The following is a 15132-nucleotide window of genomic DNA, read 5'->3' on the forward strand; positions in this document are numbered from 1 at the left end:
TAGCTATCATCTTATTACGAAGTAGCAAATCATTGAAATAATGGCTTAAGTCTAACTTGGGGACTACATCCATCCTTAGTGGGTGAAAAACATATAATCCTCATAAAGCCATTTTCTCTCCTCTTGATTTCACTGAATCACTTCAACTTCATTAACAATTTGCCACTAAGCCAACACGTTCAAGTGAGGGAAAGCAGAAGCAGTTTAGCAGAGAAATAACTCAGATATATAGCAGAGAAATCAGATTGGAAAGAGATTTTTTAAAATATCAAAATATATTTTTGTCATTATATTTCCAGCAGTGTTAATATTCAGAGAAGCACTAGTAAAAAAAGCATAGATGGAAACAGTCAGAAGAGCCAGATTCAATCTGGCTGTGAGAAAAAAGAATGGAGTACTCACCCCTGGGCAGTTTTTCTAACCTTAGCCTTTGAAAATGTATTTAAAACTCTGACTGGATGCTCCCATGGAATAGAACTCCATTGTCCTATGGCTAAAGATATGGAAGTACTACTGAAAACCTGTTTTTGCTATAACCCACAGATCAGGTGAGCACCCTTTCTAAAATCTGGGAATTCTTGAGTCATTTGGGCAGTATCAATTCCATTTGACACCATGGTTCTGTATTCTCATGGTGGTGGAGCTTAATTGGTTTGACTGGTTGATAAAATAACTCTCATTTGAATATAGTGTTTGTCTCATTTTCATAATATTCTGCAATAAGCAGATCACTAAAGCCACTATAACTCTAGTTTTCTTTGTATCTCATGCTTCTATTTCAGCTATTTCTCTATTCCCTTGAGCCATGGATTGCTTTTTCTGTAAAGTTTTTGTGTGAGCCAACATAAACCAGCAATTATTAGCTCATGGCTAAGTTTCTAAGTCAGAACAGAAAAGAAATTCAGAAGCATATAAAGTTTGATTTTATTCTCAGGAGTCATATTCATATGCTATTTGTTGGGCCTATGAAATATGGAATTAGGTTTTTTGCATATATGGCACCATGAATAACTACCTTATTTCAGAATGTCAGTATTGAAACAGTGTTTGCTACCAGGAAAAGCAGAACTCTCATTCTACAACTATTGCAGAAGCGGGGACTCAGAAAACTCTAAGCAGAAGAAAAAGTTCCTATTTTCTTATTCCTTATAAGCTCTAGTTCACAAGCCAAGGAACCTTAAAGTGAGCAGGAAAAAAAATTTAGGAATAATAACTGTGCAAAGTTTGAAAGGTCCAAACAAATAAAGAAAAACTTTTTTAAAAAATCACAGCACTGTTTTTACTAAGATTTTTAATGATTTCAGTATCAATAAGGAAGTTTGGTACTGCTTTGTTATAGAAAATGACAAGTATGGAAACTACATTTGCATCAAGAGTGGGATCAAGAAAGTCAAAATTTTTGTTAAATTGGTAAGTCAACTCATTTTTGAACAACTGATTGGCCTCTAGACATCCACCTGTAACAAATAATTCCACAATTCTGTGGCCAGAAAATGATGATAGGAAAACATGGGAATCAAATAAATGCAGACATCTAGCTATCCAAAATAGGGAAAAGTATGGCCAAAACTTAAGAATGCCTTAAAAATTCAATATATTTTTGAGTGCTTTGTGTCTTTTTTAGCACGCTTTTATTCTCTAATATTTATTTACTTCTTGATCTAATCCTTAAGCAGCCCCAGACAGATCAAATATAATGGAGTGACAAAGAAAATCATCCTAAAATTCAAGATGTTTAAAGCACCACCTCATCACTGTCTGCTGCAGCACTGTAGTGACAGGGATGCAGCTGTTTTCCCTGGATATCCTCACTCCAAGGCTTTGGCCAGCCTAAGGCATCCCACAAGGGGAAAGATCTGCTTGAATTCCCCTTCTCACTAATGCCAGAGAAAGTATCACATTCCAGGGATTTATCCTAAACAGGGGTTATGGTGAACACTCATCCACAATCACCTAGCAATTCCTAAAATAAAGGTTATGACAATTCTATTACCTAGGATCTGTTACTGCTTTGTGAAGGGTGAACTATCAAAATGCAGAATTAAGGTGTGATGTACATGACTCATCTCCACTCTGCCTGTCTTCCCCGTGGAAGAACAAAATTCCTTGATAGTTTTCTAATTTGATATATCCCCTGTTGATGTGATAAATCACACCAGATCAAAGAAATGATGGGCATCACCTTGCTGCTGACTGAAGAACCTCTTTTATGCTGCCTTACATTTGGTTATTTTTTTGGGAGACAGCTGAATTTAAGAAACTATTTCTTTCTCATGGTAATACCTTGAGGTAATTGAGCAAGATGCATGAATTGAAAGTCTGTGATGGGATCACAAACTCAGAATATTTTCTGTTTAAGGGCAAGAGGCAAACCTGGCTAATCTGACAGGCACACAAATTTAATATAGTCCCCTCCTACCCTGTTTTTTGGAATAACAACAGGCAGAAGCTGCAAAGGCACCCAGTGATATTGCACATGGCATGTCCTGCTGTAGTCTAGTTTGAAATAAAACCAGCTAGCCTTGCCACAGGAAAGCAATAGAAGAATGAATATTTCCAACTCTACATGAAAAATCCTGAAGTTCCTCAGAAAATGAACATTAAGTATTCTCTATGTCAATCATTAAATATCTACCTGAAGTATATAAAGGGATTTACCTGAATTTTCAGAAGAGGAGGATCCAGTGCAGTTGGTGCTGGTGGGATTGCACTCTCAGAGTTTCCAGGCCAGAGCAGGGATGGGTGTGGGATGTGCTCCTGCAAACTCTGCTGCCAGCCAGGGCTGCAGCCTCAGGTCAGCCCATTTCAGACATCTGCTCTGCAAGGTCACCCCGGAGGGGTGGAGATGCTCATCACCAGCAAGCTGGGGGTGTAAAAAGCCTGTTAGCACCAGCAGATACAAAAATGGGAAATAAATGGTGCAAATCAGCTGGTTCCACAAAATACACACATGTAAACATCTGTGTCATGCAAGCATGTCACAAAATGAGCTCTCAGAAGAGAGCAAGCTGTATTCTTATAGAGATTTTGCAAAAGAAGTCCCTTGAAAAATTAAGTATTCCAAATTTAGAATTTGCTTAGAAGCCTGGCTTAGAGGTTTTTTTGAATAAAAACAACCTTGTTGCATACTACTTGCCAGTTTCCTCAGCTTCAAAGAGACAGGTATGTACCTATTTGTAACTTTCACAAGTATGAGCATGAACTTTTTTTTTTGTTGTTGTTCTTCAAACCAATTTTTAAACTTTATTATATACATGTCCTATGGAAATAAAGTATGCAAAAAATAAAATTAATTAGCACTTTTTTCCTTTTATAATCTGTGCAGAAAATGCTTGGCAATAAACTGGGAGTACAGAAAGCAGAACTCTGCAGGTATGGTTTTTGTTTCTTCTTCTCCAATTTACTGTTGAAAGGTAATCATAGTAAAGGCAGTAAATCCTGACACTAAAAGTGTGCTATTCACTTATTTGTGCTTATTTTACTTTCCAGCAACTTAGAAACTTAATAATTATAACTTCAATGTTTCTTTATATTGAAACACATCCTTTGCTTTTTTAATGGTCCTCTCTTAATGTCCTTAGAAGGACAAATCAAGCCACTTTGTCAAAAATGGAATTAAGAGCTGGTTGCACACCATCATTTTTGTCATGGAATACAAAGACTGTTTCTCCAAACACATTTTTATGCTGAGACCTCAGTGGATTCCTTTCAAATTGTACTTATAGCCAGATTCCACAGAGCCACAAACAACGATAAATTCAAATTACTGTGCCTGAGACTAGTTAGATCTGAACCTTTCACTTTTAGGTGCTGAACAAAGACACCATGAAAGGCAGGCAGCACTGCTCTTATCTTCATAACAGCTTTTAATTGATTGATTTGTCCTTGCACTTCAAAAGCTGCTCTTCAATTTTTTCCTACTGTAGAACACTTCTACAGCACATATAAAAGTGAAAAGATGACAATTGCAGAATGCCTGAAAAATGAGCTCTCCCTAGGAGTTCTCTTTCAGGTTCATGACTTGCTGAGATGGTTGAGAAGGAAAACAAGCACGTCCTGTTGGGAATATCTCTGTCTCTGTTAGCCCAGCATGGGTAACCTTAAGTTCATTCAGCCAGCAGCTGTTTTGTTCTGCCTGCATTGCATTTGGCATGTGTAAAGGCAAGGGTTTTTCGGGGGGGTGACCAATTTCAGTCCAGTGTGGCATTCCTTGTTTTCTGCCATTTTTAACATAAAATGCCTTCTATTTTAAAATTTAGTAGGGAACAAATTTCCTGAGCACTGGAACTAAAGAAGCCTCATTTCCAGTAGATTCAAGTCTCTTGATTAATCGCCTTTTTAAACTGAATTATACTATTTTTTCCCTGACACTTTCTATAGCACTTTCATGGAAACATACGAGCTGCCAACCTCAGCTATATAAATAAGGTGACAGCATCAAAAAATATTAGGGGAAAAGCCTGAAAACATTCATAGTGTGCCTCTCTGTCAAGTATGTTTGAAATAGATCATGGAATCAAGCAGTCCAGATAGCTGCTTCTATCCAGACTCCTGAATTTTTAAAGCATACCTTTCATAGCAGCAGTATAAGGAATATTCACATATTTTTGCCAAGATACAGTACCCAGCTGCAAGGCAATCACCTCAGAATAGTCTGAGTCCTTGGAGAGGCTGAGGAAAACAACTACACCCTGGGGGGAATGTTACCTTTCCTGTCTGCAGGAAAGCTCTTCCCTGCAGCCCTGGGACCCTGGGGACATCATCAGCCAGCCTGCAGTTCCAAAGGGATTCCTGGAAGTTTTGCAGGCTTCTCTGAGCTCGGGTGGCTGCAGAATGAGCTCTCGGCTGAGTTCCCTGTGAGCCCTGCTCAGCCAGCCTGAGCTGCCTCAGATTCCCCTTCAGGTGCTCTCACCTGGGCAGGTTTGCCCAGCTCTGCTGGGGGGATCGACCCCAGCTCCACAAGGGCTGACTTTGAGGACAGGAGTTCCTGAGATGTCTGGAAGATTTTGTACTCCTCTCTGGTCCCTTGTACACTGCTCTAATTTTGCTGTCCTTTCTCAGATTCACTTTGTCAAATAACACTTTCAGTAAAGACCAAGATCAAATTACAGAAATGAAACCTTTTCTTCTGCTGTGCTGCCCTGCTGCACATTACACTCCATATTCTCAGTTATCTACAAGGCCACGTCTCCTCCCAGCACTGAACTCTAATCTGGTTTTCCTATCACTCATTTGTCAATTTTACTGTATGCTCTTAATTCCTTTAAATTGACTTAGATTTATCTAGTCTGGTATCCAGCTTCAGTCCATCCATCCTCTCACTGCTGTTTGTGTTTTCCATCAACAGTTCTTTACTACTGTATTTCTCTCTACTTCAGAGCACTTACCACAGGGGATTTATCAAAATAAAATTACAGGTGTCATCTCAAAACACTTCATATTGCTCTTCAAAAAGATCTAGGGACAGAAGTACTCAAGTCTTGAAAAACAGTTTATTTTTCACACAGATTCAAAAAGTTCCAGTATAAAGTGTCATTTACATTTGAAAAATTCCTTAATCCTGTAAAAAATTCAAAATACTCTCCAAATTGTCACAGCTAGTCCAGTCTCTGGGTCTTCTGCCTCCTGGTGGGCACAAAAATGTGTGAGATCCTTTAGGCACAGACCTCAACTGCCCAAATAGCATCCAATCCTAAAACAAATAACTTTGTGTACTCTTGTGGATAGCATTTTGTGCTCTATTATATGGCTTCTGTCTCAGCCTGTCCATGAATAGCTGTTAGTGGAAGGTGAATAGGCGAGACAGACTGAAAATATAAAGTATTGTTTGTTTTGACATGATTTTCTTTCTATGTAGACATTATTCTGGACTAAGCTTGGAAATGTCCAGGTGAAAGGGCATCTTCCAGGTGTGCAGAAAGTTCAACAACCTTTTTTAAGAATTCTTAACATCCTTCAAGAATATTCCTTTTTTGTCTCACAATGCTTTTTCAGTGATTTTAAGTGAAAAGGGACATGAAATCTTATTTTCTCTGATTCTACACTGAGAGAAATCTTTGCCCACAGAGATTCATTCCCAGGCTGACCCACAAGCAGAGGGCTGGCTTTCTCCCACACAAGCTATGCACAAAAAGTCTCTCTTTCCCTTCTCTTACCCCCAGCAGCTGCACAGTTACTTGCCCTGTATCCTGTGTCTTCAAGACACCCAGTTTTGAAGACTAAAAAACAAATATGCGTGTTTTGAAACATTTTCTGGCAGTCTGGTTACTCTAGTCACCTGTCAACTTCTCTGTTCCTCTAGGCCTATTTTAGCAATGTTTTGTCAAGCTTTTCTTTCTTCCATATTGCTACAAGCTGCTTAGCTTCTTGAATAAACCCAGTAAGAGACACAAAGTACCAATGCCACCCCCAGGATTTCTATTTCCCCACACATAATACCCTGTCTCTGCTCCTTCTGGAGACCCTGATTTCTCCTTTATTTTTAAGGCCAAAAAAAGTTCATCTGGCATATACTCATATGTCAGATCTGACACCACCCTCACTGATTTACAATAGGAGAGAGCACTGCTTCAGCTGAACAAACTGTATGACCTTTTTGTATTTCATTTCTACCTGATTGATAAGACCTGCCATAGTGACTGTTTTGCTTCATATTTGCTGTGCAATTAATACATCCTCTATTTTTTCCCTAGGAAAAGAGCACCATTTTATTAATTGCTGATATCTGATTGTACTGAGGTTCAAATTCTTACTGGTAAGTTCATTTTCTCAACTACACATTCCCCCTAAGAGTCCTCTTTTTTAAAATCAAGCAGCAGAAGTTCAAGACAAAAATCAGTGGTTTAAAAAAAAATTGAGTCAAGCTTGTCTTATTTTCTAAACTAAACATTATCATGCATCTCCAAGGAGGATGTAGGAAATACAAACACCTGTATTTCAATGCTATAAGCATGATAAAAAACTACTAAAAGCACCTCAATGCATTTAGAAGCAATTGTTCATGAGCAGATTACATTGAGCTTGTGCAGTGGCAAGAGTTGGTGTGGGAGGAAAAAGGGTTCTTCTGTATATATTCTGACAAAATCTTCTTACAAAACAGAAAACTACAAGAGTAGATAAGATTAAACGATATTTTGGAAATTATAAGTGTTAAGGTGCAAGTTCAGACCTCAATAGATAAGTACCTGACAGGTGGTTAATTCCTGAGGCTAACAGAGAAAATAGATAAGAAAACTTAAATTTTCTTTAATGTTAACTTGTAATTAATTTACTTTGCTGTATGCTTCAACAGAATGACAGTACAACCTTAACCACATATTTGACATACATACATATTATTTTGCTGAATGTGTGATCCATTACCTATAGAAGGCAGATCAAAGAAAAAACAAAATTCTCTTCTTTGGCTTTAACACGAAGGAGCTCCCTAGAAAAGCATGCATTTTTACTTCACTTTAGCCATGCCCACTAAAGCATTCTAGAATGTCAGAGCTGCTCTGACAGCTCTGCTGGTACTCAGCAAAAGCAGCAGAGTTTGAGCTACTGCTCTGAACAAAACAGAAAATCCTGAAATCCACATTCAGGAAAGAGAAATAAGGCACTCATTTCATGCCCTAATCCCTACACTAAGGCAGAGCCATGCCAAACCATATGCAGAGAGAATGCTAAAAAAACCCTGTAGCCCTGATTCTAAAATTTATAATGTAATACAGGAATTGCAAAAGATTTGAATTACAGGACAAATGGAATTATAGTGACTTTGTTTTCTGCCTTGCTCCTCTGGAGAGGAATTTTGGAAGAAAAATATAGGATTTCTCTGAATCTTTTCTATGATTTACCAAATTTTGGGCCCCTGCATTCTCACCAAGTTCTGTTTCAAGAAGAAGAAGGAAAATGAGAAAAAAACTGTTCCTGTTTCAGAAGTTAACTCTAGCTCTGAGATGCTGGTTAAAAAAAGTAGGGCAGATGGAGGAATGGATTTTAATATTATCTCCAACCATGAGTTCAGGAAAAATGACATTCTAGAGGTCTGGACTTTACTGCTTTCTCATCTCACCAGTAGGTTCCTCATTAAATGCTTCCAGAAATTGAAATGAATACATCAGCAGTTTCCCAGTGTGTGCTTTAGCTCCCTGAGGACAGCACCACTTCACAGCTTGTGACTCTAAGGTATTCAAGCTTGAGCAGGACTGGTTTACTTAACATCTTAGAAAAACTTCTCCCAAAATATCACAGCACCTTGCAAGGAATTAAGCTTCAGATCGATCAAAACTGCAGGATGAAGCACAGAGCTGTGAATCAGAGGGATGTGTTTCCAGTGAGCTGCTCAGTTTCTCACAGACAATGCTGGCTGGCACAGAAATTAGGCATGACAGGAGCATATTCTTAAACACAGCATGGATGTATTTTTTTTTCATTAGGTTTAAACAACCCATGACTCTTTAATCTATGGCTTAACTGCACTAAAACCACACTTCTGTTATATAAAGCATTGCTTCATTTAAAAGCCAAAAACTTGTTTTTTGTGATAAACACAAGTCATGAGGTTATTATGCCAACACTCAGTTTACTTCATTTTCTTTGACTGCTTTTAAACTCTACTGCCAACTGGCCAACTAAAGCATTGTTTGTTCCTTGACAAGTTGTGAGGTCCTTTCAAAGCTACACTTCACAAAAATCATTCCCAGCACAAATTGCTTTCAAGTCAATTACTCAACATTTATTTTCCTTCATGAGTATCCAAAGAAATGCACTGGGTTTGGGCAAAAGATGCTGCATGTCAAGATCAATTTGCCATCTACAATGCTTTCACGTCTAGTCTCCTGTGACTCTGCTTCAGTTTAAACACTGAATTTCTCTTGACTGCCTTAACCAATCCCCATGGGTGCTCATTTGCACAAGGGACCACAAACTTTGCAGTCTTTTATTTGACACTCCTTACACTGCCATAGAAAACAGATGTAGCCCACTTCAGTCATAAGTAATTAAAAATATTCATCTAGGCGTAATGTGTCTTTTTATTTCCCCCATGAAAACATCAAGTAAGTAGTTCTGCAGCTGCCCCATCATCTGTGGGGCACCTTCACAATGATGTTTTGCAGCTTGGCTTATTTTCAGAGGACTACTGCATTTAATAACAAAGGGTTAGCACACAAGGACATGGCTGCTCTGATCTCTGATTATAATGTGCTACACCTTTCTATAATAAACCCACTGAAGTGACTTTTTCTCATGCCAGTAAGCCTTTCACATCTGGTAATGGCCTTTTTCACAAACACAGAGCTGATTTCTTTGGTGCTATCCAGAGCATTTTTTCAAAGGAGTGTCTATATTTCTCACCCCAGCAGACAAGTGGGGTGAATCAGGTTTGCAATCAAAGCACTTGAAGAATCAAATGGAGGGAGCTCCCTTCCTGGAAGATATTCCTGTGGAATTCCAGTCAGGAGCTATTTCCCTCGTCTCCATTGGCAGTTCTATCCAGAAACTGTCCTCAGAGCTATCTTGAGAAGCCAGATGCCATTTTTTGCAACAGTGGTTAGCAGGTACCATGCTGAGATATTTTACTCAGGAATTTGCATCCTGATAATCGGTCTAGAATTCCTGTAAAGAGCTGGACACACAAGCTTAATTCTCCTGGATATACAAATATCCATTACTGGAGCACTCAACTGCCTTTGGCCTCTGCATTCAGCATCATGGTTTATGCTTCTTGTTATCCCCCCATCTGTTCCTCAAAGAAGAACAGCAAAGCAGTGCCAGCACTGTTGAGTCAGTGACTCTTCTGCAACACTATTGTCAATTAACACCTCCTAGAGCAGGTCTATAATAAACATTATCTATAAAAAAATCACCTGCTTAGGAAAATAAGAACTCACAAGCAGGAAAGTACTAAAAAGACAAAATAATTATTATTATTATTATTATCATTCAAATGCCAGTTATTTCCAAGAGCAGTTCTTTCAATAATAAGATTGATTATTGAAACCTCTTGATTTTTATTTTTTTAAGTTTCTGGAAGCAGATAATACTGTTTTCAGGGTAGTCTTCAAATTGGCAGCTCAATATAACAATACTAAAGAATATTTTTTCCTCTGTGGAAGTCCTAGCAATGTGCTAGATTCAGGAATGACCCTGAGGGAAGCAAATAGGAGTCTGGTTAGGACATAAACCTGTTATCAGTCATGGGGAATCCCTGATGACTGTGTTTTTGTCTTTAGCCATAGTAGACAAATACGAGGTATAACTGAAAATTACTATACTCCACCTACAAGAACCTAGGGGGTCTAAGTTACCTACAGGACTAAAGAAAAATTTTAAAATTAATTTTTAAAAGAGAATAAAAATAAAACAAGAACAACTACAGGATGAAGGGGCAGCTTCTTGGGCTTGTCCTTCAAAATACAGAAAAGAGTGATCTTAAATAAGGATCCTGGGAAAAAAGTGAGGGCAAGGTTAGAAGAGCTGGAGGGTCATCAGGCTCCAGGTGTGGCTCATTAGACCCTCTGGCTTGTTAGTGGCATCAGGCATTGGAAATCCTCACAAAATCTCTGCAAAAGTGTAAGACTGGTTCATTTAGGGAAGTTAAGTTTGTGAGAAACACATAGGAAATCTGTTTTGCTGCTGCATGAGAGAATATTAGCTGGTTTTAAAGATATTCTAGACATGACAATAATTTCATTTTGTGCTAAATCTGGCCATTCATACCTTCCTGGTTTATAAGAACTGTATTCAGAGCAAACTGCACTGTTCAGTGCTTCAGTTTACTGCTACAGCATTTCAATGGCTCTTCAAAGCACTCACAGAATTCAAGCTGAGTTTCTTCAGATTGCCTGGGGGAAGTCTCAGTGGTGCCCTTCATTGACAGGCATCCTGATACAAACTCTTGGTGTTGTGAAGTTTTGGTTACTGCAAGGAGTCTTGAGGTGGTTACTGATATCTGCTATTCACACACACTGCTTGCAAAGTCAAATGAAAAGCAGGAGCTACATAACGCTGAATGTGTTTGCCAAAAATTGCTACTCCATCAGTCAGACTATGCCCTTCCACATAACAATCCTGTCCCTCTCAGTGGGTTTTCAAGTTCTTTTTGGAAGGCTTCCCTTTCTCAGCACTGAGTATTTCTAAATTAGTTTAAGGTCTTGGAATAAAGTGAAATTTAATCTGCTCAAAAGCTTCACACGTACATAGCTCCTCAAGAAAGAAAACTCAAATGTGTAAGCTCTTTGATGCGATTACTGCTTAGAACCTTTATTTTTAAGTGTTAGCATGATTACCAAATAGTTACAGAGAAAATTTTGTTGAAAAACTCCTTTGTGTTGTATTTCAAATTCCTTCCAAAATATTTCAGATTTCTGAGTTAACTTTTTCCTTATATCACAGTGGGTCATCAAGAAGCAATAAAAATTTTTACAGAAAAGTGCACTGTGTTTTCATGTTTTGAAATAGCTGTGGATATTTTCCAGCTAACTCTGGTGCTGACAGCATCAGAGCTTCCTCTGTTCTCACTGTGTGTCAGACCTCTCTGCTCTGGTTGAGAAATAAAACAGTCAAAGCATCTGAGGAAAGCTTCGTACAACCTGAGATGGCTTTGCAAATTTTAATAGGCTGCTAAAGAACTGTTATCCATTGTGGTTCATACTGGAGAATATCTGATCCTGTCAATCACACTACATGAAAACAGGAGTACACATTACCTCTCTGAGCAGAGCTTCCAAATTCTTATAATTTAAATTTTCCAGCTGCTGATGGAGTATGCTCAGACTGTTATTTGAGGCAGCCTCTACACACACAGATTTTGATAGAGATTACTGTGTTACAGAATTTAGTTAGACTTTTTTCATGGTCTTTTACTCTTCATAGTCAATAGCATTTTAGACAACTGCAGTATGAAATTTAATCATGTATCTATCCACCTTTGGTTTAACACATTGAGTACTTAATAAGCTCATTGCTGTCAGGCTCTTATCACTCATGATGTATTCCGGCTGTCTGAACATACAAATTTCATATACAATAAGTAGAGAAAATTCAGACCTTGATGAAACTATATTCTTTGCAGTTATAGTAACTTTAATAGCCAAAGACAACTGGTGATGCAGCTGAATGCATCATAAACCAAATAGCTCCCTTTTACAGTTAACCAAACAGCTCCTTCCTCCCCCTTCAGTAACTGAAGAACAAATTATCAATAATAGGCAGATGGCCATTAGCATAATCCATAAAGCCAGAAGACATTACAGTACTTTGTATCTATCAACACTGATTAGCAGCATAACGTTTAATTAGCCCCTCTGAAGAGAACAGTGAGTAACAGGGTAGGGATATGACAAAGGAAATGGTTTTAATAATATACTGGTTGTTTTTCAAAGTGAAATAATTTCCAGCTCATGGGTCCTTCAGCAAAGGGCACTTCAGCAAGGATGGGTTCAGAATGTGCACATTGATCAAAACATGGAAAATTACAAGTTTTCACAGACATAAATTTATCTGAAGTACTACAATCTGAGCAGAAATAATCTTGTATGAGCTGATACAACTCTAGGTTGTTAATAAAGAAGCAAATAGATGAAGAGAGAGGGGAATTTTGTGACTGCAGGAAGAACAGGTTGTATATTGAAGCCTGGTAACATTGAAAATGTTTTCTTGGATTATGTCCAACAAGCCTTTGACAATTCCACTTTCACTGGCCTTCATTAGACCAAATGTATATATATATTCCTAACTATGTAAATATCAACTCAAAATCTAAATATGACAAAGAATAATAGCTTAAGACTCAAATGTTTAGTAAGTAATACAGAAAAAAACAATGTTTTAACCTTAGCAGTGTCCTGTGTCAGGTCTCTTTTAGTGACAAAAGATAACAATAAATATATCTTATATGCACGTTACTTTTCAGGTGAATGAATTGAATGACTATATAAATATTGAAGGATACATGTCAGATTGCACAGTATTTTCAAAATATCTTGTATGTTTGAGGGGGAAATCAGCCTTTTAGCACAAAGCACACAAAGAATGACTATCATTACCTATCCAAATTCAACAGGGAGGGTCTGTGAATGAGAGAAGACAGAAGGGCATAATTTTCTTACATGTATATGTATATATATACATATTTGTGTATCTTATTTAATATTTCAATGTATTACCATTCTTTCCATCACAACCTCTTCCCCTCTCAGGTTATCTAAATGAGCAAACAAGCACCAGCATGGCTGCTGAGAGCAGAGGTGAAATTGTGCCAGAGACACTGGGGCAGGCTGGACACATGTGCTGGGGACAGAGGAGTGGCACCAAGGACAAACTACAAATTCCTGCAGTGCAGTGGTGTCAGCCTGCTGCCATTGGCTGTCCTGAGGACTCAGCTGCAGAAAAACCTGCAGTAATGCCGTGGCTGGAGATCTTGTGATTTTCTTTCCTCTGTTGAAGATTGTTGTTAGCTGAGTGCAGAATGGGAGCAGCTGGAGGAACTGAGGCAGAATGAGAGACAGGAGGAAGTGCCTAGAGCTGACAGTAACACTGACAGGTGCCTGAAAAGGAAAACCAGAGTGGAGTATTCCACCCTTTGATTCAAAACAGACAGCTCCTGGTGTAGGCAGTAGATCATGGGCGAACAAGAAAGTTTCCATGTGGAAATATCACCTCAAGGATCTGTTTTCTGTTAAGCCTGAAAGTGAAGGAGATAAGCACCTGTACAGAAAAGCAAAGACACAAACACAGACACGTCAGGGGACTGGAGCAAGGCAGATGAAAGCAGAAGGAGATACATTGTGGGGGCAGTCTCTGTACATGCAGATGCCTCAATGAATGCCATCACCTTCATCTGCTTAAACAGATCCCCACCTGGTACTGGTGCAAACAGCACCTGGGGACAAGGTGCATCAAATGGTGCAATCTGCTCCAACAAAAACATTTGGGAGGGAAACATTCCTGAAGAACAAACTGGATTTCATATCCCTACCCCTTTTTCACAACAAGGAGAGTCTTTGGACAAGTAAGTGATTTCAATGTTCCAGATGAGAAGTGCAGGAGGACTTCCTTTTCTCCCTACTTAAAAAGAGCTTAGGAAAACTGCAAGTCATAGTATTTTTCAGCTTCATAAAGCTGTTTCATTAACTGTGCCCATCTCAGATGAGTCTCAGTGAAGCCTAAATTAGCAGCCTTACCAGATTAAAAAATGTGCTTCTCAAATGCATCTCCTATCTCTCTACCCCTAGAGGCCCCAGCGCAAAAGGAAAGGAAATGTTGCCTAGGTATTGTAAGGTCTTCTCTACCTCTTGGGTTTTTTTATTAAAACACCATGGTTGTAGTGTATCATTACCTACCTGTGCTGTACAGAAATCTAGGAATGGATGCCACTCAAATCCACCTTTTGGTGTAAAGGTAATGGCCTTGAGGGGCTGTCTGCAAGGGTACTTCTTTATTGTTTATTTCTTTAGTACTGGATTGTTTGAATACAGAAATAGATAAGTTTTATGTATTTACCTATTTTTGGCAATGTTTTTCCCTTTCTCAGTTCATCCTTTCACTTTCTATGCTGGTAAATGTGGGATCTCTCATCCCTAATTCAACAACTTTCCTCAGTTTGATAGAACAAAGTATACAAAGCAAGGTAGAGTTCAAGTATGTACCTTATACATCAATCTTATACATGATTCCTGTGCTTGGCAAAACTACAGCTTGCACTTTCATTTGCATATTAATATGCAAATATGTTTTCCAATTAGTCACAGCAAATTAACTGCCCTTGTCCTAGGCAAGGACAATTCCATTTTCCTTGCTGAAGCATTCCATCTTGTGAATCCTTAGCTGAGAGTTAAGGTCTAATTAAGAGAACCCCTTCTTGCACCAGACCCACTTGGATGGAAAGGTGCTCACCTGCAGGGTGCTTAGAGAAATTCTACTTCAAAAGATTCATTTCAGAGAAAGCACAAGTAAATATGGACAAAAAGTTCATCTACAAATCAAATCCTACTTTAATCCAGATATCCCAGAACGTTTTGCTGTTGCTGCACGCAAGGCATCGATTTCATACAACATTCAATCCTGACTCCAAGATCAATATACAGCACAGTAACTGCCCATTCAAAGCTCAGCATGATTGCAGAGACTGTAGTGCTCTGATGGGTA

Source organism: Passer domesticus, chromosome 7 (assembly GCF_036417665.1).
Source record: "Passer domesticus isolate bPasDom1 chromosome 7, bPasDom1.hap1, whole genome shotgun sequence".
NCBI classification, from domain to species: domain Eukaryota; kingdom Metazoa; phylum Chordata; class Aves; order Passeriformes; family Passeridae; genus Passer; species Passer domesticus.